Raw genomic sequence first — 21455 nt, 5'->3', positions numbered from 1 at the left:
TTTTTTAAAAACCCTTGAACTATATTTGTTTTTAATATGTTTTTGTTAAAAAAAATGCTATTTAAAATTTTTGTAAGAGCAAGAAATTTAAATCTTTTGACACTTTGAATGAATAGTTCTACATTTTGAAATTTTCATGTTGTAATAATGAGTTTTTTTCCCACTAATCATTTTAAAATTAACTTAAAAGACTGTTATAAAAATTTATAGTTATTTCAACAAATATTTGTTTGGAAGGCAGGTGTTGCAGATAGTCCTCTTAATCTACAGGATCTTTCTTTCTATATGCATATTTCTGTTTGTTTTTTGTTTTTTTTAAATAATGTAGTTTAATTTATCCATTTATTCACCTTTAATGCTAAAAAATAAATAAATAAATAAACTCCTTAAAGTTTGGAACATTTTCAAATTATTATATACATCCCATTATATAAACCCCACTATCTCTATCCTCACAATATTTGCATTTGTTCTTTTTTTTTTTAACAAAATAGCATATTTTATCACAACTGTGTTCATACGTTCTCTGTAAATTTTCATTTAAATTAATTTTATTAACTTCTTTTTGTAAAAAAAAAAGTTTAATAGATTACGTAAATAGACCAGTGAAATAGTGTAAGGGTTTCATATGTCTTTTAGTTTCTAGTCATGTGGACTAGTGACTAAATTTCCTTTCATTTTACTCCTGTCACATATGTTTCGCTTCTGAACTGCAAATATATACTTATGAAATATAGTGTGACAAATGTTAAGAAGTGTACAGGAAAGTGTGACACTTTGTGATAAAAGAGAAGGTCAAACATATTGTGAACTATTGGTATTATTTATTGACCACTCCTTATCACATAATTAATAGAAAATCCCGCACTGTCCATAAGAGATGGAGTTCTTTTGTAATTATTAATAGATGGCGTTATTTTTTTTCAGTGTGGTGGTACTAGCCATGTTTTACGGTTGAGCTGGACTCCCGATGGCCGCTATCTGGTTTCTGCCCATGCTATGAATAACTCTGGGCCTACAGCTCAGATTGAGATGGATGGAAAGCCAACCGGGACTTTGAAGGTCATGGGAGAGCTATAACTTGCGTTGTAAGTTATTTTAATCTTGGAAAATTTATTTTATTATAATACTAACATAGCTACCAACTCCGCTGGATTTGGCCAGTTTCTCTTGGTCTACTGGTTTAATAAAAATTCTGGTTTTTGTACATTTTAGAAAATTCCCTAAAATTTTGAAAAATCTCCTGCATTTTTTCTTATCCAAGCTCCACCCTAAAAATGCTCTACTCAATATCTGTTTTCAGGAATTTAAATTTAAGTAAGGAGGGAATTAATGTTAAATTTATTATGAGCCATGATTATTTAATGATATTCTATATTTATCATGGAAGTTTTTAATGGACCCTGTATAAAACCTTGTTATTTTAAATATCATTAATTAAGTAGCTATGAAAGTACTCTTAAGTATCATTAAGTATCTAGTTATTTCATGTAACAGTGTGGTTAAGGCAATGTAAGCAGTGTGGCCACCATCTGCTGATGTTGCAGTTATTGCTAGAAAGGGTTGTTAGATTTTTTTAAGTGGGTGTATTGTTTTTGCTCTATTGTTATTTGTAGCTCTTGTAGTGTTATTGCCTTTGTTATTGAAAATGGAAACAAGAGATTCACAATTTTTCAGAAAATTGACAAATTTAATTTGGGTACTGGTTTTTTCTTTAATTTCTCTTTTTAAGTATTCTCTGACTTATAAAAGTTATTGGCAAAGTTTCAGTGCGAATTTGCCTACAGAAAACATAGAAACCATGCTGAAGAATTTTAAATATGTCTCAATAACCAATGAAAATCTTTGAGCCTCAGAAAATGAATATCTTTGTGAGATGATATATAAAAGTGTCTTGCCAATGAAATGGGGAATAAAATTATTAGAGAAATCTCTAAGTTATTTGTCCAGGAGTTTATTTTGGTTTGACTTCTATTTTATGAACTTTATATTTATCAATTTTTTTTTAATTGTTCTTTCTTTCTCTTTGTTCTAACATTTTAATCCTAATATACTTTGCACTCAAATATCCAAAGACTATGAAAAGGTAAGAATTTTTTTTTTTCAAATTAGATTGAATAATGGTTTTTGTACCAAACTGCTCCCCCTCCTACTCCATTGGCTCAGCAATCTCTGATTTCTTAGAAATCATTTTGCTTTTTGTTGTAACAACTTGTTTTTATCAACAATTAAAAGTATTCAATTGAAAGTTTTCTCAGTGTTTTATCATCTTAACACAAATTTGATTGCATAGAATTAGTTCTCAATTTAAATAGGATAAAATTTAAATCTTAATTAAATTATTTTGGTGGAGTACCGTTAAAACTTTATCCTCCATTTTATTAGTTAAATTCTTGTTTAATTTTGATCATTATAAAAACTCAGCAAATGCTTTTCTTTTAAAAAATCATTTAGATTTGTGCAAAAAATCTTGTAATAATAAATCATTATTTTAATGGTGTCTGTTGACTAGACAGTATTGCATAAAGCTTTTTTCTAAAATAAATACCTTCAGTGTGCAAAAAAATAGACTCTGAATTATGATCTAAAGATCGGATTTTCATGTATTAAAAATCTAATCTTAATGGTTCAAGGGTATCACCTCAAATATGCTAATTAATTAGTGTAAACAATATTTTGAATTATAAAGTTGGATTCAAAAACGTACTTTCTCTAACTAAACATGCATTTTTATCTACAGATTATGATTTCTGACCCCCAAAATTTAGTGGATTATCTGAGAAAAATGTCCCAAAAATCCCCTGCAGTTAATTATATTTTTTTTTTGCATATTTCATCATTTCTCAAAAACTTCTCAAGCGAATTGAAAATTTTTTCCTCATTTTAAAATTAATGTATCCAAAAAAAGTTTCTCAAAAAAATTATGTTTAATAATTATTATTTTTTATTTAATATTTTTAATTTATTTTGTATTAGTCAGAAAAAATCTTGAATTGCAAAGTATACAAATTTTTACATCTTTTTAAAGAATATAATTTAACATGATAATATAAAATTTGAATGAAATTGGTCAAATAGTTTCTGAAAAATGAAATTTTTTAAAAAAAATTGATTTATTAAAATTTGATATTTCAGAAACTATTCTACTGATTTTGTTCAGATTTTGTATTCTGTCATTTAAAATTTACTTTTTAAACTGATTTAAAACTTTGTATGCCTTGCGATCCCGAGTTTTTTCGATTTTTATTTAGTAAAAAAATAATAAATAGATTAATATTAACAATTTTTTGTGTGGATCTTTTTTTGGATAAATGTATTTTATAAATGTGCTCAAAATGTTTTCAATTATACTCACACACTTAAAAAGTGTGTGAGTATTATTGAAATAAGCAAAAAATAAAATTAACATTTAGGGATTCAAACTTTGGTTCATTCTCCTGACCAAACTATTGGATTTATATTTTCTAGGTTGGGCTATCTCGGTATATCTTTGGGATCAGAAATTATAATCTGCCATTTAAGCATCTTGTTTATTTGGAAAAAATACATCTTTGTGTCTGATTTCGCAATCTAAAATATCTTCTGCACTAATTAATTAGCATATTTGAGATTCAGTCCTAGTACTTGAAATTCTAATCATTAGATCAAAAGTTATTCAGGGTGTTTTGCTTATTTTTTGCTCACTGTCCTTAGTGTTTAATAATTGGGAAATGTTCAACATTTTAAATTTTTTCATTGTGAAATGTTGGAAAATAAGGTAACATTGTCGAATTACTTTATAATAAAGAAACACCGGTTTTGTTTTAAGATTTAACTTTGAATAGTAATCAGAGTCATAAACCAATTTTAGTTGAGAAATATATTATGGTGTAATGATAAACAAATATTGCTTTAATTAAAGGATAAATAAAAAAATTTCATGTAACTGTTGCCGATTTTATATTGATGACAACCTAAGAAATCTTTGAAAATTTAGAAATTCGATAATTCTGGTTTATAAGAATGCACCAATAATGATAAGAAACAGTTTTAAACCAATGTATTTTAGAGAGATTTTTTTCTTAATTATTAACTTATATATTAACTCTTATATTATCTTAATTATTAACTTATATTATATATTTTTAACAGGTTGAACATTTCTGTTGCTGTGCTGTTGGTAGCAGAGATCGTTCTCTTTGTTTGGGTGAGATATATTTTTTTTTAATTTATCCTTTGAATTAATTTTAAAGTATTATAAAAATAACTGAAAGAAAATGTTGAGTAATTTCAGTAAAAATGTATTTCATTTTTTTCTAGGTTACATCAATGAAAAGGCCACCACCATTCATGACTTATTTTCTAACTCTGTTCTTTATATATCATGGTAGTGTGAAGTTTTATTAGTTACGTTAACTTATTTTTTAAAATTACAATAGAGTCTCGATTATCTAAATAAATGTGGACCTAGATTAACCAATAAACATGGTTAGAGAGAAAATTACAGGTAAAATAATTTATTTAGGTTTAAATGTTTCTGATAAAATACAAATATTTTTAGGTTTAAATGTTTATTTTAAAATACAAGGATTATACATACACTACATCCAATTCATATTCTTACTTAGGAGTTCTTACTTGAAATCCTTAATTGTTTCTTGTTGTATTTTACTTAGGCATTTTTTGCTGCAATGTTTTGCCATTTTTTTCCAGAGAAACACAGGATGACTGCTGTCGCATCTTCTCGTTCTATATATTCAGTAGCGCTTACCATTTTTTCTTACCCCAGCTGTTTGCTCAATTCGTATTGTTTAGGGGATAAAGTTCTGAATTTTTTTCCGTGGCTTTAAAAATAGAGAATGAAAAAAAGTAATAAAATAAAAAAAAAATCCTTGGAATATTCGATAGTTTGGTTAAAGTGGAAAATTGAAGATCAGATAATCGAGGTTTTACTGTACTTTGTTGTTCAATAGTTTTGTTAAAGTTATTTGATCCTCTTATATTTTTTTCTAATATCAGAAACTTAAAGCAAACTATGTAGTCCGTATTGCCCATCATTCACAAAGAAAATGAAAAATTTATAATTTTGTGACTTCTCTCAGAATTCTGTACAAATTATCTTCATTTTATTTAATACATTTTAATGAGATAATTATTTATTTTCTAGGAAAGAGAAACTTTAATTTTATTCAACTCTCAATTTATTATAAAAATGCTAGTTGAAAATAATTAAGTGTTAAAAATTGAATCAAAGTCTTTTAAGGTGTTAATTAAAGTAAGGCGTAATCAAAATTTTAGAATCTCCATAAATTATCTCCACACAGGGCATGCATGCGTGCATCTGTGTTATCCAGTTTAGGTGTTAATCTAAAATCATTGTTATGTAGTTTATGACCCAGTTTATAAATTGAAGGAAGAGTTTGATGTAAGAGTGTACATAGTTGCAAACTCACTGGTTTTATAAATTTCTTTTGGTTAAATAGAAATTTCTAGTTTTTGCATATTATAGAAAATTCCGTGAAATTAGTTATGTTTCTAGTTACTTTATCATGATCATATAAAGTCTTTGAAAATTATTTTTCATTTTGTTAATGCATGTAGTGCTTAAAAATATTTTTGAGTGCTTAAAAAGTACTTAAAAGGTTCTTATTTTTTGTTGAGAAATTTGGTTATGCACCCTGTTTTATGTTTTTCAAAGAATCAATGATCTGCTGTGAAGATTTTAAATTCAAATAAACTTTTGCAGTAATCCATATTAAACCTATTGTACAATTAAAATAAGACAAACTCATGAAGAAAAAAAAATTTAGCAACTGTTATTTATTGGTTTCTTAACATAACAGAGTCACAGAAAAACTCAGTGTAGTGAATAAACAAATAATGGTACAATTATTAAAAATAATTTGGTACCCGACAAGGCGGTAAAATCCACTGTTGAGTATCTCGAACCACCCATTTAAGATTTGTTAAAGCTTTTAGCGGAGATGATTATGCTCCTGAAGAAATCCGGATTTTTTGCTAACCGCGATCCAGAAACCCGAGGTCCAGAAGTTTCAAGAAACCATCGATCACATTTATGTATAAAACTTCTTGTATATTTTACTTGGAAATATTAGAACTAGAATTATTTATACTTGACAGCTCTTTCATTTAGTAAATATTTTTTCTGGTATAATAATAAATGTGATTAGAGATAAAGGTAAAGTTATACATTCATTCATTTAAATTATGCTGCATATAATTTATTTAGAATTTCATGTTTGGAAAATATCAAAAATTTGAATTTATAAAGACATTAATTTTTTGAAATTAATGATTTCACTCAAGAAATTTTCAGGATTTTTGAGTTGAGCTCACAATCACCAGTGTTTTAATAAAGCCATTCTATCACACTCAAAAGTTAGCAACATACTAACCTGTCATCTGTTGATTGGTATTTGAATCCACTATCATAAACTCTTATATTACATGAAAAAACAACTAATAAAGATGTATATTTTTATTATCATAGATTGTTGTATGTTTTTTAACATGGCTTTCATACAATAAAAAACGGTTTTTTTTCTCCCATGATATTCTATTAAGTATTTTCTGCTATTCTGTGATAAAAGTAGCAAATATACGCATTATAAGATTTCAATGAACTATAATAAGCTCTATAATTATCTGTCAAATTACAAATTTAATTACAATCCTCAAGATTCTCTTGATCAACAATATCGCAGTTTTGTTTTCAAACTTAATAATTTAAAAAATAATTTTAAATATACGCATAAATCAAACAAAAGAGCCAAAAGTAACTGGATGACTAGTAATATCTTGATTTTAAATCGAAGAACGGAAAAACTATTCAAAAAAACTGGAAAATATCCATGGGATATTTACAAAACAGCATACAACACTATAGTTTCTGAGCTTAAGAACTTAATTAAAACAGCAAAATCAGAATATTTCAAAATCAAATTTTTAAATTGTGATTCAAATAAACAAAAATGGGATCTTGTAAATAGTATTATTGGTAATCAGAGCAAATCACCTACTTTACCCGATATTTTAAACGACTATAAATCTTCTGATCAATTCAATAAATCATTTGCAAATGCTAACAGTACCTCAAACTCAAATTCAAACAGTTTTAAAATATATATTTCAACAAGTTTAACCTCGTTTGTTTTCCTAGAATTGAATGATTGTGATGTACTTTACTTGATAAATTCTCTTTCTAATAAAAACTCCTTTGACTATGATGGTATTAATGTAAAATTAATTAAACTATTTGCTCTCAATAATACAAATTTTACAACTAATTTCATCAATACCTCAATCAAGTCATCCATTTTTTCAACTTCTTTGAAAAGAGCAACCATAACTCCTATTTTTAAAACCGGCGATAAAAATTGCTTATCAAACTATAGACCAATTTCAATACTACCTGTTTTTTCCAAAATCATTGAAAAAGCTCTAGCTGGTAAAATGTACAATTATTTAAGACGTACAAATTTTTTCCCTGAAAATCAACATGAATTTATTAAAGGCAAAAGTACAGAAAAGCTCTTTTGGAATTTTCAAAATTTATTCATAATAGTATTGCTGAAAATAAGATAACAGTAGCTATATTTCTTGATATATCAAAAGCCTTCGATAATGTGAATCACAATCTTTTAATCAAAAAATTAGAATTTGCTGGTTTCAGAGGATTATCTATTTATTTCATATCTTTCAAACAGAGAACATAGAGTTAAAATCCGAAGTAATTTTAGTAATTATATTTTTTCAAACCGTGGTGTTCCTCAAGGATCTATTCTAGGACCCTTATTGTTTATTATATTCATCAATGACTTTTGTCAACTCAAACTTTTTGGGAAGATAATAACATATGCTGATGATTCCATAATTTTGTATTCTTGCACTGATTTAAATCAATCAATTTTTCAAATTGAATCTGATTTATGCGTAATTTCAAAATGGTTTACAGTAAATGACTTGAATTTAAATCTAAATAGAACTAAATATATTTATTTCTGTTTAAGAAAATTAGAATTTAACTTAAATTTAAAATTTCACTCTCTTTCTCCTGTAAAAGTACTAATGAAAATTGTTAATGCTATATTCTACAATCTGTAAATAATATCAAATATTTAGCACTATATATCGATTCTAATTTGAAATAGAAAACACATATTAACAATTTAGTTAAAAAAATTGCGTTTTATTTTAGTTAAATTTTATCATCTTAAGAATAAAATTCATTTTAATTTTGTGAAAACACTCTATTACTCCTGGTTTTATTCTTTAATTAATTATGGTGCAATAATATATGGCGGTGAATATAAAACTAATTTACTTCCTTTAATCTCAGTTCAGAATAAATGCTTCAAGAATATTAATTCTCTAAATATAAATAATTCAAGTATAACTACTACCAATATATATACAAGAATTAACCTATTACCATTTCGCCATAATGTATCATTTCGTATTTTACTTTATTTACACAACAATAAATTAATATGCAAATTAGAAACTAATGTGTCTGAAAGGAGACCAACTGAAATATGAGATTCCCCACTTTATAAAAGAAGTTTCACAAAAACAGTTTTTTTACTTTGCACCCAAGTTATATAATAAATTACCATTCCAGTTGCAAAACATCCAAATATATTATTCCTTTAAGCGTGCTTTATTTCAATTTATGATGAACATTGACGATTTAGGCCTCTATTTTTCACTTTAAAGGAAGCATTTGATTATTTATACCAGTCTTGTGCAAGTCCAAATGAATTTCTTATGTTACCTTTGTTATTTTTTTTTATATAGTTTCATGTATTTAAATTTTTTTTTCATTATTACAGTGTTCAACAATATTTGATGTCTTATGATGAGCAAAATAATTCGTGATTGTAATATCCTCCTCCCCCTTTTTTTTTTAAATTTACTGTATTACTTTTCTTTGTCGCCTGGACAAGATTTTCCTCTTGACGATGAATATATGTTCTTTGTATTTGTTTATGTGCTTGTTTTTGTTCCCAATAAAGTTATATTAGTTTAAAAAAATAGTAGAAATTGTTTGCAAGTGTGCTCTTAGTTTAAAAACCTCTCTTTACCTTTAAATTTTTTAATTCCTACTATTAGTTCCCACTCTCTCTATATCTTGTTCACATTTTCAATCGTTAATAAAATACTTCTTATTCATCAACTCAAGTTCAAATTCATTTTTTTGAACTTGTAGTGGATAACACTTGTTGTTAAGATAAGTTTTTTCAAATATTAATTCATTCATTAAATAGGGATGAGCAAAAAACGAAATGGAATTTCATGATTGGTTTAGCTTTAGTCATTGTTTTAAATTTGACTATAAGCGATTCAGTTTTCCACATATTTTAAAAATAACATTAGTGATAATTTCTAACTTATAGCTCTCTTTGAACAAAAAAATAGTTTATTGTGCACATTTAAAATTTCATTATTTTTTATTCGCTGTGTCAGTTAAATTCAGTAAAGAACATTACGTGGTAGCGCATGCCATCCAGATCACCCGATTTATACTTTTATAGTTGTCGGATAGCACACACACCTTTTTTTTCTTCTTTCAATTCCTACTATTAGTTCACACTCTCTCTATATCGTGTTCAAATTTTTAATTGTTAATAAAATACTTTTAATTCCTCCATTCATGTTCAAATACATTTTTTTGAACTTATAGTGGATGATACTTAATGTGAATACAGTTTTTTCAAATATTAATTCATTAATTGAATTTAATTAATAAATTTTAGTTTTAATTAGGAGAAAGTTTTTTAATTATTTAATAAAAAGAAACTAAAATAAAATATTTCTCTGTTAACAGATGTAAACATGGAGGTCAACGGACATTATAAAGTCATCCACATAGATAGAATTAGAGTAAAAGTCGAGAATTACAGAAACAGATCAGGCGCAGTGTCACAATTACCAGAATTTCTTCTATTCACCCTCAGCATGCCATCTTCTTCCAAGATGCGTTAAATGCGGAGAGAATGATCCAACCAGTGCTTGTAACAAGAAAAAAAAGACCCAAAATGTGTCAATTGCGGGGAAAAACATCCCGCAAGCTATAGATGTTGCGCTAAATTCCCTGTGGTTAAAAGGCAAGAACCAAAAAGAACAGATAAAGTGTTCCATAACAAATCTTATGCTGACGCAGTAAGAAAGTCAGAAATGGAAGATTTAAAAAGCATGGTTAACGAAGCTAAAAAAAGTATTCAAAGACCTTGGAGGTCTCGTAGCCATTGTACATGCAGCAAAGAGGCTTCCTGCCCTAAACGAAGCTGTTGATACATTAAATGAGGAAAACAACAAATACAATTATGAATAATACAGCCATAAGATGGAAACCAATCCAAATCATGCCGTGGAACGCAGCTAATCTCTCCACTAAATTAACTGAATTCATTAACTTCCTACATGACCATGATATAGACATTGCTCTAGTGACAGAAACTCACGCCAATGCAGGCAATAACTTTAATATTGTTAATTATAATACCTACAAAACAGACAGAACCATCTGCCGGGGAGGCGGCACTGCCATATTTACTAAAAGAAGTCTAAAAACCACGCTCTATTGCAACACTGCCGATAATGGCTTCGAAGAGACGTCCATATTACTTTACAAACTAATAAGGACTTTATTAAACATTAACCTCAGCTGCTATACTATTACAGCATTATCAAGCGACCACATTCCAGTGATTGCTACCATTGGCTCACATCTAATAGAAACCAACAGCATTACTAAGAAAATAGACTGGAATTTGTTCCATAATATTCTTGTTACTCAAAATGAATACCCACAACCAGTCAGCAATATTGACATTGAGAACAATATTACTAAGATTACTAAAGCTATACAAGATGCCTTAAATGAAGCTACTACCATTACTAGCAACTCTAATAATCACCAAAAGCTGCCCCGTGATATTAAAGAGAAAATATACTATAAAAACTATGTGCATAAGCAATGGCAGAAATATAGAAATCCAGCTGATAAGAGTGAGTTAAATAAGCTCACTAAGGAAATTAAAAAACTATGCACAAATCACCGAAATGAGACTTGGTCAGACAAAGTTGCTAGCCTTAATATCAATGACCAATCCATTTGGAGAATGACTAAAGCACTTAAGACGACCAAAGTCATAAATAAACCAATTATCCACAACAACAAGAATATATATAGTGATAACGACAAGGTGAGCATCTTCGCAGACACCATAGAAAAACAATTTTCTTTAAATACTTTTCCTAGCAATGACAATACAGAGGAACAAGTTATTACTAATTATAACAATTACTTTACCAATAATAATAGCAACAACCCAATCACTAATGTTAACCAAGATGAGGTTACCAACATTATCAAGAAGCTTAAGCGCCAATTCAAGAAGCGCCAGGCGAAGATAATATAAATAACAGAATGATCAAGCAACTACCCCTCAACAAAATTAGAGACATTATTAACATCTATAATGCCTGCCTCAATTTGAACTACTTCCCTAATAGTTGAAAGAATGTAGTTATAATATTCCCAAAGCCTGGAAAAGACTCTAGACATCCGGAGAATTACAGGCCTATAAGCCTTCTCCCAACCCTGGGGAAAATGCTTGATAGAATAATCCTATCCAGGCTAGAACCACTCTTGACCTTCCTCCCTAAAGAACAGTTTGGTTTCAGGAAGCAGCTCTCTACTACCAAACAGTTGATATGCCTCATTGACTGCATTAGTGATGGAATCTGAAATATCTTAGGTTCATGCTAGGAGTAGTTTGGGAAAGGACGAGAAGCATTCATAAAGAATTATATAAGTTTTTTATTACATTTAACATTATGCATTTCTGTCGGCTGTGCTGTCAACAACCGGCAAGCTACACGCATTGATGTTCTGGGCTGTTGCCAGTTGGCATACATAACTATTGCAAAACATTTACAAGTGGAAGTTGCAGTATATAACAATCCCTCTCTTCTTAAAAAAAATGAAATTATTCACAATTCAATTGCTAACAAGAGTTCACAGTTAAGCATACGTATTACAATAAACAGCAATTAACTATACTTGGGATCGAAACTTGGGATCATAATCTACCCGAGAATCACTCTCTGGTTTTAGCAAATCTAAACGGCTCCTCATTGGACGATTGAACATGGCCACGGAAGGTGCTACTCCAGTCACCGAATTTGGCGTGAGACGATAGTAAAAAAGAAATTTATCTAGTCTCTCTTGAAAGGAACCACTTTTATTCTTCCTCATTGCATCTTTCATGGAACGAACAGCTCGTTCCGCTATTCCATTCGACTGCGGGTGGTAAGGTGCTGTTCGCACATGGGTTATGCCATTCTTACAAAGGAAACCAGAAAATTCATCACTGGTAAATGAAGTTCCATTATCACTTACCATTGTTCTCGGAAGTCCAAATCTCGCAAAGATTGAACGTAACGCAACAATAGTTGTAGTTGAAGATGTCAAAGCAACAGGAATAGCTTCCAACCACTTGGTGGCAGCATCAACAACTAAAAGGATCAAGCGATTTTCAAATGGTCCTGCATGGTCAATATGTATCCTGCTCCAGGGATCATTTGTAAAAGGCCAGGGGGCCACAGTAGATGGAGGTACTGCAGCTTCAACTTGGCAGAGAAGACAGGATTTCACCAGTTCTTGGATGTCTTTATCCATGTTTGGCCACCAAACAGACTGTCGAGCCAGAGCCTTTACAGCACATATACCTTGATGACTTCCATGAAGCTCAGAGAGAACATACCTTCTGAATTTTTGAGGCACAAAAATCCTACCACCACGAAAAATTAGACCATCTTCCACAGACAGTTCTGCACGACACAGCCAGAAAGGCCGTATTTCTTCAGTAACAGTCTTAGGCCAACCTTGAAGTATATACCTTTTCACTTGCACCAAAACATGATCTGATTGCAATTCTCTTTGGCAGCGATATCTGGTAATTGGACTCTCGTCTATGGCTTCCAATAATAAGACAATATCTGCTGGCTTGGGCAGATCTGTACAAGTAGTGTGTAAGGGCAGTCTGCTGCAGGCATCATCATTACCATGGGAACTACCCTTACGGTACACAATATGATATGAGTATGCCGATAAAATAAGAGCCCATCTTTGTATACGAGAAGCTGCCATAGTTGGAACAGGCTTACTCTCAGAAAACAAACTGACTAAAGGCTGGTGATCTGTTACTAATGTGAAAGGTTTCCCCAATAAGTATTTTCGGTAACGAGTGACACCAAAAATTAAAGCTAAAGCTTCTCTTTCAATTTGACTGTAATTTCGCTCTGCTTTGGTGAGCGAGCGAGAAGCAAAAGCTATGGGGCGATCACCTGCATCTGATGGATGTGACAAGACTGCTCCTACCCCATATGGACTAGCATCACATTCCAAATGCAACTCCTTGCCTTCGTCAAAATGGACTAACAATGATGAAGCTGTCAGTTTCTGTTTTGCTTTGCAGAAAGCTTCTTTTTCTAGTTCAGTCCATTGCCATGGTTGATTCTTATTCAATAGTCTATACAACTGTGCCAACATTGATGACATATTTGGTAGAAATTTAGCATAGTATGTGAGAAGACCTATAAAAGATCTTAACTCATCTACATTTGTAAGCTCTGGAGCATTCTTTATAGCATCTATTTTGGTCTGCACTGGATGCAAACCATCCTTGTCAATACGATGGCCCAAATATTCAACTGAGGACTGCATAAACGAGCACTTGAATGGATGAAGCTTAATACCAGCCTCTTGCAAAGTAGAGAGGACATTCTTCAAATTCTGCAGGTGCTCCTCCTCAGAGTCTCCTGTTACAAGTAGGTCATCTAGGTAGCATCGAGTATTTTTAAGACCTTGAAGCAACTTGTCCATCTCTCTTTGGAATACTGCAGGAGCTGAGGCCACACCAAATGCCAAACGGGCATATCTAAACAATCCCTGATGAGTATTAATCACCAACAACTCTTTAGATGGCTCATCCAGTTCCAATTGGCAGTATGCCTCAGATAAGTCAATTTTTGAAAATATCACTCCCACCGAAAGGCTAGCAAATAAATCCTCGATATTCGGCAATGGATATTGCTCAAGATCTGTCGCAATGTTTACTGTCAGCTTGAAGTCACCACAGAGACGAATTTTCCCATTAGCTTTCAGAACTGGAACCACGGGTGTAGCCCAATTCGAAGATGATACTGACTCGAGTACACCTAGCTGCAACAATCGGTCAATCTCGTCCTCAATCTTTTTCTTGTAAGCATAAGGTACAGGGCGAGCTTTATAAAATTTCGGCTGAACAGACTCTTTCCTGTTCAAATGAACCTTCACCCCTTTCAACTTTCCTAAACCATCAGAAAACAGTTCTTTATGCTCATTCAAAATAGCCTGCAGAGTCATGTCAGACTGAGTAGAATGGATTAAATTTGTAGACATTGACTGTTTGATGTCATTTAGAACACCAAGTTTACCAATCCAGTCCCTGCCCATCAATGTAACAGAACATTGATCAACAACCAATATAGGTAGCTTTACACACTTTGTTTTGTACGTGACATTAACATCCATGATGCCAGAAATTTTTAAGCTGTGTTTGGTGAACGATCTTAGTTTAACGTTCGTCTTCTGCAACGGAGGTAAAACTTCGCTCTTTTCTGCATAAAAAGAAAAAGGCATGATGGAAAAAGGAGCACCAGTGTCCACTTCCATGTTCAATGGCACACTTTCTATTTCCACACGCACCTTACAGGGTGGAGGAGTATCGTGCAAGGTACTTAATGTAAATACGTCATACGTATCACACGCAGCAGATTCAGGTACCACCTGATGCACTTTACTGCCGGAACCTTTACCTCTTTTCTTTCTTGCAGGTGCCTTTTTTACTGCCTGACACATCTTGGCTATATGCCCAGTCTTACTACACGAGTGGCACTTACTCTTACTAAATTTGCAATTTGGAGATTTATGGCCTTTTTCTCCATAAGAGTAACATGTTAATGAAGAAAAACCAGCACTTTCCTGTTTCTTCGAATGCTTCAATAACAGCACGTCTGTCGGTAATGTTTTATCACTATGTAGATCAGAAGCATTTCTTGCTGCAGCTTCCATCGATAATGCTACTTCTGCAGCCCTTTCAAAGGTTAGATCCCTTTCTGACAACAGCTTCTTTTGAGTAGCCACATCTCCAATTCCGCAGATCAGTCTGTCTCATAACATCTGAGACAACGTGGCGCCAAAATTGCAATATCTCGCCAAACTTCGAAGATCCGCCACAAAAATTGCAACCGATTCCCCAGGCTTCCTTACCCTGCAGTTGAAGCCAAATCGTTGCACAATTTCGGATGGCGGCGGTTCAAAATGTTCTTGCAACACTTTCAAGATTTAGTCTAACGATTTGCTAGTAGGTAATTCAGGTGCCAGCAGGTTTTTTAGCAAACTGTACGCTTCCCACTACAGAGAGGAAAATTGCTCTCTTGCGCTCATCATTGTTCACTTCATTAGCAATGAAATACTGTATAAGTCTTTCTGAATACTCACAAAAAGATTCTTTACCAGCTTCGAACTCACCTAACGCTCCGAAATGTGCCATAGTGCACACGAGTAGTCAGCGCCGAATTAGGCCTAACTCACTTCGTTCGATAACTAACTCCTAAATGCCATCCTCGTCGCCACTGAAATATCTTAGGTTCATGCTAGGAGTAGTTTGGGAAAGGACGAGAAGCATTCATAAAGAATTATATAAGTTTATTACATTTAATATTATGCATTTCTGTCATGCTTCATATGCTTCAAATCAAAAAAGTTATCAACAAGGCTCATGCCCCTTACAGCTGCTTCCGACCTTTAATAAACTCCTGCTCACCACTTCCCTTAAACATTAAGAAAACACTATACACTATGCGTATAAGACCAATCTTAACCTATGCATGCCCCGCCTGGGGATGCATTAAACAAACCCAACTAAAGAAACTAGAAGTTGCTCAAAATAAATTTCTAAGACGAAGTACTGGTGCCTCATATTACCTCCCAAACAGTGCCATCAGAAACGACCTTAACATCAGCACTGTCAATGAATTTATCAGTAAGCTAAATATCTCATTCTTCAGTAAAGCAAAAAATCCTGATCCAGCAGGCTTCAATGAAATACTGAATAAAGAATTAATACCAGATATGAAACTTTATTACCCAATAACGTCATTCCTATCGTCAGATTGTGTTCTTTCAAGGCTCTATAAATATTTCCCCTCCCCTCATCCAACTATGGATACTCCCAGAGAGGTGAAGTGACCTTCATGTGATCGCCGACTCGGGAGTATCCACCCCTAGTTTTATACCTAACTTGTCCTTTTATAAGCACGACAACAAGTATAAACTTATGTCAACCAGTGCTTCTGCTATTTCTCTTGTATTTATTGCTAAACACAGTACTCTAGTCGCCCACGGGCATCAACACAGACGAAGAAGTGGAGTGCCCGCTCAGCGGGCAGAAACTTCGTACTACATCTAAGCCTAAGCCTCCCACCACATTTAGGAGTGAAGTTTTGATTACAAGAAATTTTGTGATTTGCGAATGAGAACAATATTAATGACTTTGCTATTTAATGACTACCTATTGTACCGAGAGCGACACTGAAAAATAATCATTAGAAGTATTTTTGTGGAATTTGAAGAATTAGTTCATAAAAAGCAAGAATACTGAGCAGTTTGGATGTAAGCTTTCAGAGATATTAAAATAAGGAGTGACTGATTACACCACTAGCAGCATGACCATTTTAAGTTTAGATCTGATAAAAGAAGACTGATTTACGTCTTAAAATAAAGTCTCTAAAATACCCCATATTGTAATCAGAAATAATAATTTCAATTGGAGGGAATTTAGTAAACTTGAGGAGAAAGAAATTAATGATTACGCACAATTATGACCCATAAAATGAAGATAGGTGTCGTATCATAACCCTATTAAAAGAAAACAATGTATACCGCCACACCTATAGTTTACCGGAAGAGGGAACCTTTAGTGTCGTCATTAAACAAATCCTGAAGGAATGCAATGCTGAATAAGTGGAAAATGAATTATCACAAAATCAATCAGTGATTAACGTTACGCAAAAGTATGGGAGAAACCAAGGGAAAAAAATTCCTATGCCTCAAATTTTTGTTTAGAATGGCAGTTAAAATAGAAGAATATCGAAAATCTGATGGCCTCTCACAGTGTCATCGCTGTCAGAATTTTATCCATGGTCTAACGACTATGTAACCACCACCCGCCCCATTGTGATAAATGTGATAGGGACAACAAAACCATTGACTGCAGAAAAGCTATAGAAGAAAGCACAAAATGCTGTCATTGGGGTGGGGCACTTTTGGCTAGCTATAGCAAATTCCCAAAGTATGAGAGTTTCATAGAGAAAATCCACTTTAAAAATGATAACAAAAGATCTTTTGATAACAGAAGCAGATTCAACAAAATAACTGCACGCACAGGATTCAGCTAAGCTAATGCAGTTCAAAGTAATAACATACGACAGCCTCTAATGAGGAATCCTGAAGTACTATTACAACAAGCAGTGGAAGCCAGTACCAACCTCGCAAAATGCATGCCCATTTTTCAACAACACCTTTTAAATAATTCACAGACTAACTTAAACCAAGGAGCCTCAGACAATAGCCATGTGTTGAAAACTTTCCTCCACCCCACTAAAAATAGCCCTGTGGAACATCAACAACCTCTTAACCAAAGTCGTTGAATTTTTAGACTTCATAGCGAATTTCAACCCAGACATTATTGCTGTCGCAGAGACACAAAGTCTAGTCATAGACAGAAAGTGCCAAACTATAACACTTTTTAGTGTGATCGCATTATCTGTAAAGGTGGCTGGTGCGCGATATTTATTCACCAAAAATTTCCATTTATAACCTGAGAACTGACAACAACTTTGCAGAAACATCTATCTTACTGCAAATCAACAGCAGAATTATTAAAATCTCCTGCTTTTATATTCCCCCTTCAAATGAATTTTACTGATTTTTTTCAAGAAATTATTTCCACCCAACCTTCAGACGATAAGCATTCGAAGACATCAGTGCAAAAAATGATATCTGGGGATGTAGAAAAAACAAACTCAGAAGACAACTACATCAATTTATCAAAGAATTCGGCATTACTGTTTACGCCCCTGAGAAATCTACATACCTTTATCACTAAGGCTGACATACACCCAATGTTTTAGACGTTATGCTAACCAACTTAGACTCACCATTTCCCATCGATACCCTCTATGAACAAAGCAGTGATAACTTCCCAGTCTGGATTACATGCTAACCTCAAGAAGCAAGATAATGATCAATTTAACTAGACATACTCAGAGATTATTGATGTGGCCGAAGCTGTTTTAGATACTTTTGGACAAATTTAATTTTTATTGCACTACTGGACAAGAAAACAACAAGACATACTGGAGTCTCCTTCTCACCGATACTAATGATGATTTGGCACTCAGCTCAAATGAAGATATAAACTTCTTTATAAATAACCATGCCATAACCCAAACACACGAAGTGAACTCATCTCTACTAACCTTAATAATTACAAACTGCCTTACAATATTAGAAACATTATCAAAGAGAAGCAATTTTGCTGCAGTTAGCAATTTTGTCTCTAAATGAATGACCAAGTAAACAGTATTTAAATCTTTTATTTCCATAATGAAGTTGAAGTATTTGTTCTAAGGGTGAACAGTTGTATTACATGGTCATCAGCGAAAAATAAAATGCTTATACCTGGGACATATTTCCATTCTGGAAAAAGTTAATAAAAATGTGATACCCTGGAGTGGATATTAAAGTTTTAAAAAAAAAATTAATAGTAGACCTCAAATTGCTTCATTTTATCTAGTGATCGCAAAAAGCTTTTGAGTTATCTTTATTGGCAGTAAATTCCTTAGAACCTTTTCTTATTAGGTTCATTTTTAAGTGTTCATCAGGGACAAAACATTTATGGACCTTTATACATTTTTCCGAAAGTCTAATATTTCTGGGGCATTTATATGAATGCCTTACTTTGATATAGAATTTTGTCAAGTGCATGTGCTTTACGCAAATCTGTGCAGTCAAATCTTAAGAAGGACAGAAACGAAGCATGTTATTAAGTTTATGAAAATTATCCCAAAAGGGGTATAGATTATTAAAGCGTATTAATCTGTATCGTACACATTTTTAAAAGAAAACAAGCTACAAACTTTTGTCAAAAAAGAAAAATCTTTTCCCTGCTGCCACTTTTCAGCTTTTGTCGTAATGTTTTTAAAACAATGAGCTAAACAATTAAACTCGTATTTTCTGCCATTAAATGTTTTGAAATTTCAAAGCAAACAGATATTACTTGTACTTATGTGGTCATTAGATAATATAAATACAGAGAGCGAACCAGTAAGGTCAAAGTTCTCCGGGACGTCTCGTTGGTCGAAGTATTTATTTCTATGATATGAGGTCAGTCAGAAGTAGTTAATTATGACCTAAATAATTCCTCAGGGGGTTTACTTGTGAGTAAACACGGGTGTCACAATCCCGAGGTACCCCAGTGATTGTTTTATTTAGATTAAGGTTATACAAATTGCATAGGTTATACAAATCATGAAAGTAAAAAATGGCCATAGGGTAATTGATGAAGGGAATATAACTTCTCCAGTATTTGATTAAAAGTTATTAAAGCGATTAATCTGCATTGTACACATTTTTGTAGAAAAACAAACTACAAACTTTTGTAAAAAAAAGAAAATCTTTTCCCTGCTCCAAGGTCAGTCAGAAGTAGTTAATTATGACCTAAATAATTCCTCAGGGGGTTTACTTGTGAGTAATTGATTTGTGAGTAAACACGGGTGTCACAATCCCGAGGTACCCCAGTGATTGTTTTATTTAGATTAAGGTTATACAAATTGCATAGGTTATACAAATCATGAAAGTAAAAAATGGCCATAGGGTAATTGATGAAGGGAATATAACTTCTCCAGTATTTGATTAAAAGTTATTAAAGCGATTAATCTGCATCGTACACATTTTTGTAGAAAAACAAACTACAAACTTTTGTAAAAAAAAAGAAAATCTTTTCCCTGCTCCAAAAAATCAAACAAAAATATTTTGCCTTTGTTTTTCTTTAATTTCCTTTTTCGTCCTGATTTTTGTCTGTCCCATTTTCTGTGGATTTCAAAATGTTTGATATGAATAAATGAAGGACTTATATTTTCTATAATTAGTAATGTTTTATTTAAAAATCTCTTAGTGTGGTATTTTCACTAATTATATACCTGGTTCAGGCATATAATCATACCCACAGGATTCATGGTTTTACGACTCATTTTATGGAAAAAAAATTTTATGGTGATGAGTAAACGGTGTATATATATATATCCGATTTGTCAACTTTTTTAACTGTTTATATCATAATGGTAAATTTTCATATATCATTACTGTGTCAGTTCCATAACCAAATGATATGCTTTTCTAAGCAATATAATAGCAAATTGGCAGAATATCTCAATTGTATTAGATAAACAGTTAGATGAATCAAGGACGGTTAATTAAACTACGGCTCATAAAACAGCAAACTCAATTAAAGTAGCTGAAATATCAATGTTATATTTCGCAAACAGACCAAGTTCTTTGAACACATGAATGCAGTTATGCCCAAAATCCTCAAAGAAAATAATTTTTCGTAGGTCTTTATTACTTAAAAATTAAAATTTCTTTAAAGAAGTATGTGCTTTTTCTAGAAAAATAGGCCGACAATGTAATTAGAAAAAAGGGTTTCGTCACGTTGGTATAATTTTTATCATTACTCCTTCAAAATAAATCTGTAAAAAGACTGAACAATATCTGGAAGTTATTACACGCTCTGTGTCAGGAATATAATTTCAAAGATGATGCATCCTGAACTAGCTGAGAACTTTTCAAGTGGGGGAAGTTTGTCAAATTTTTTCCACTCCTTCAATTGCAAGTGTAAACTGTAAAATAGCTCTGAATTGTCCGTTACAGCCCTGTGACTGAATATAAATTATCACCCCAATTAAACTAAAAACCACTATTAAGAACTGCAAACTGCGTGTGGATTGGCCACTGCGCTTAACACACAAATACTTAATTCCAAGGAAGCATCCCTACAATGCAATTTTTGTTGGGAGTCTCTTACATTGAAGCATTTTTTAACTCTATGCTTACAATTTAATAGACAGTATCAGACTTAATCCCCCAAATTTAAGTTACACCTTAGCCAAACTTAATGCTTTATCTTAAAGATTCTGTGTTTTATAATTCGATTGAGCTCTAAATTTTTACGTGTTGACCAGTTTAAACGTTATTGTATTAATTTAAACCAAGCTACAAAAATTTTAATCTAGTCTTAGGCGCAGTTTTAAGCATCACTCCATTGCCATCTATCTATTGAAGTAAG

At 32.0% G+C, this 21455-nt stretch overlaps 1 pseudogene across 1 annotated transcript in view; it reads left to right on the top strand.

Moving 5' to 3' along the window:
- The window catches only part of LOC147816112 (afadin-like), a 55237-nt pseudogene extending 34979 nt beyond the window's left edge, over positions 1-20258 (top strand). The window contains exons 26-29 of the transcript XR_015431770.1: positions 928-1088; positions 4132-4186; positions 4300-4366; positions 9827-20258. The product of XR_015431770.1 is annotated as an afadin-like (transcript). The remainder of the gene's footprint in view (positions 1-927; positions 1089-4131; positions 4187-4299; positions 4367-9826) is intronic.
- The last annotated feature ends 1197 nt before the right edge of the window (positions 20259-21455 follow it).

The sequence above is a fragment of the Parasteatoda tepidariorum genome, chromosome 2, assembly GCF_982258835.1.
Source record: "Parasteatoda tepidariorum strain Cologne lab strain chromosome 2, Ptep-v5.0, whole genome shotgun sequence".
Classification (NCBI taxonomy): Eukaryota; Metazoa; Arthropoda; class Arachnida; order Araneae; family Theridiidae; genus Parasteatoda; species Parasteatoda tepidariorum.
Note: the sequence above shows the minus strand (reverse complement) of the source record. Positions and strands in the feature narration are given on the sequence as shown.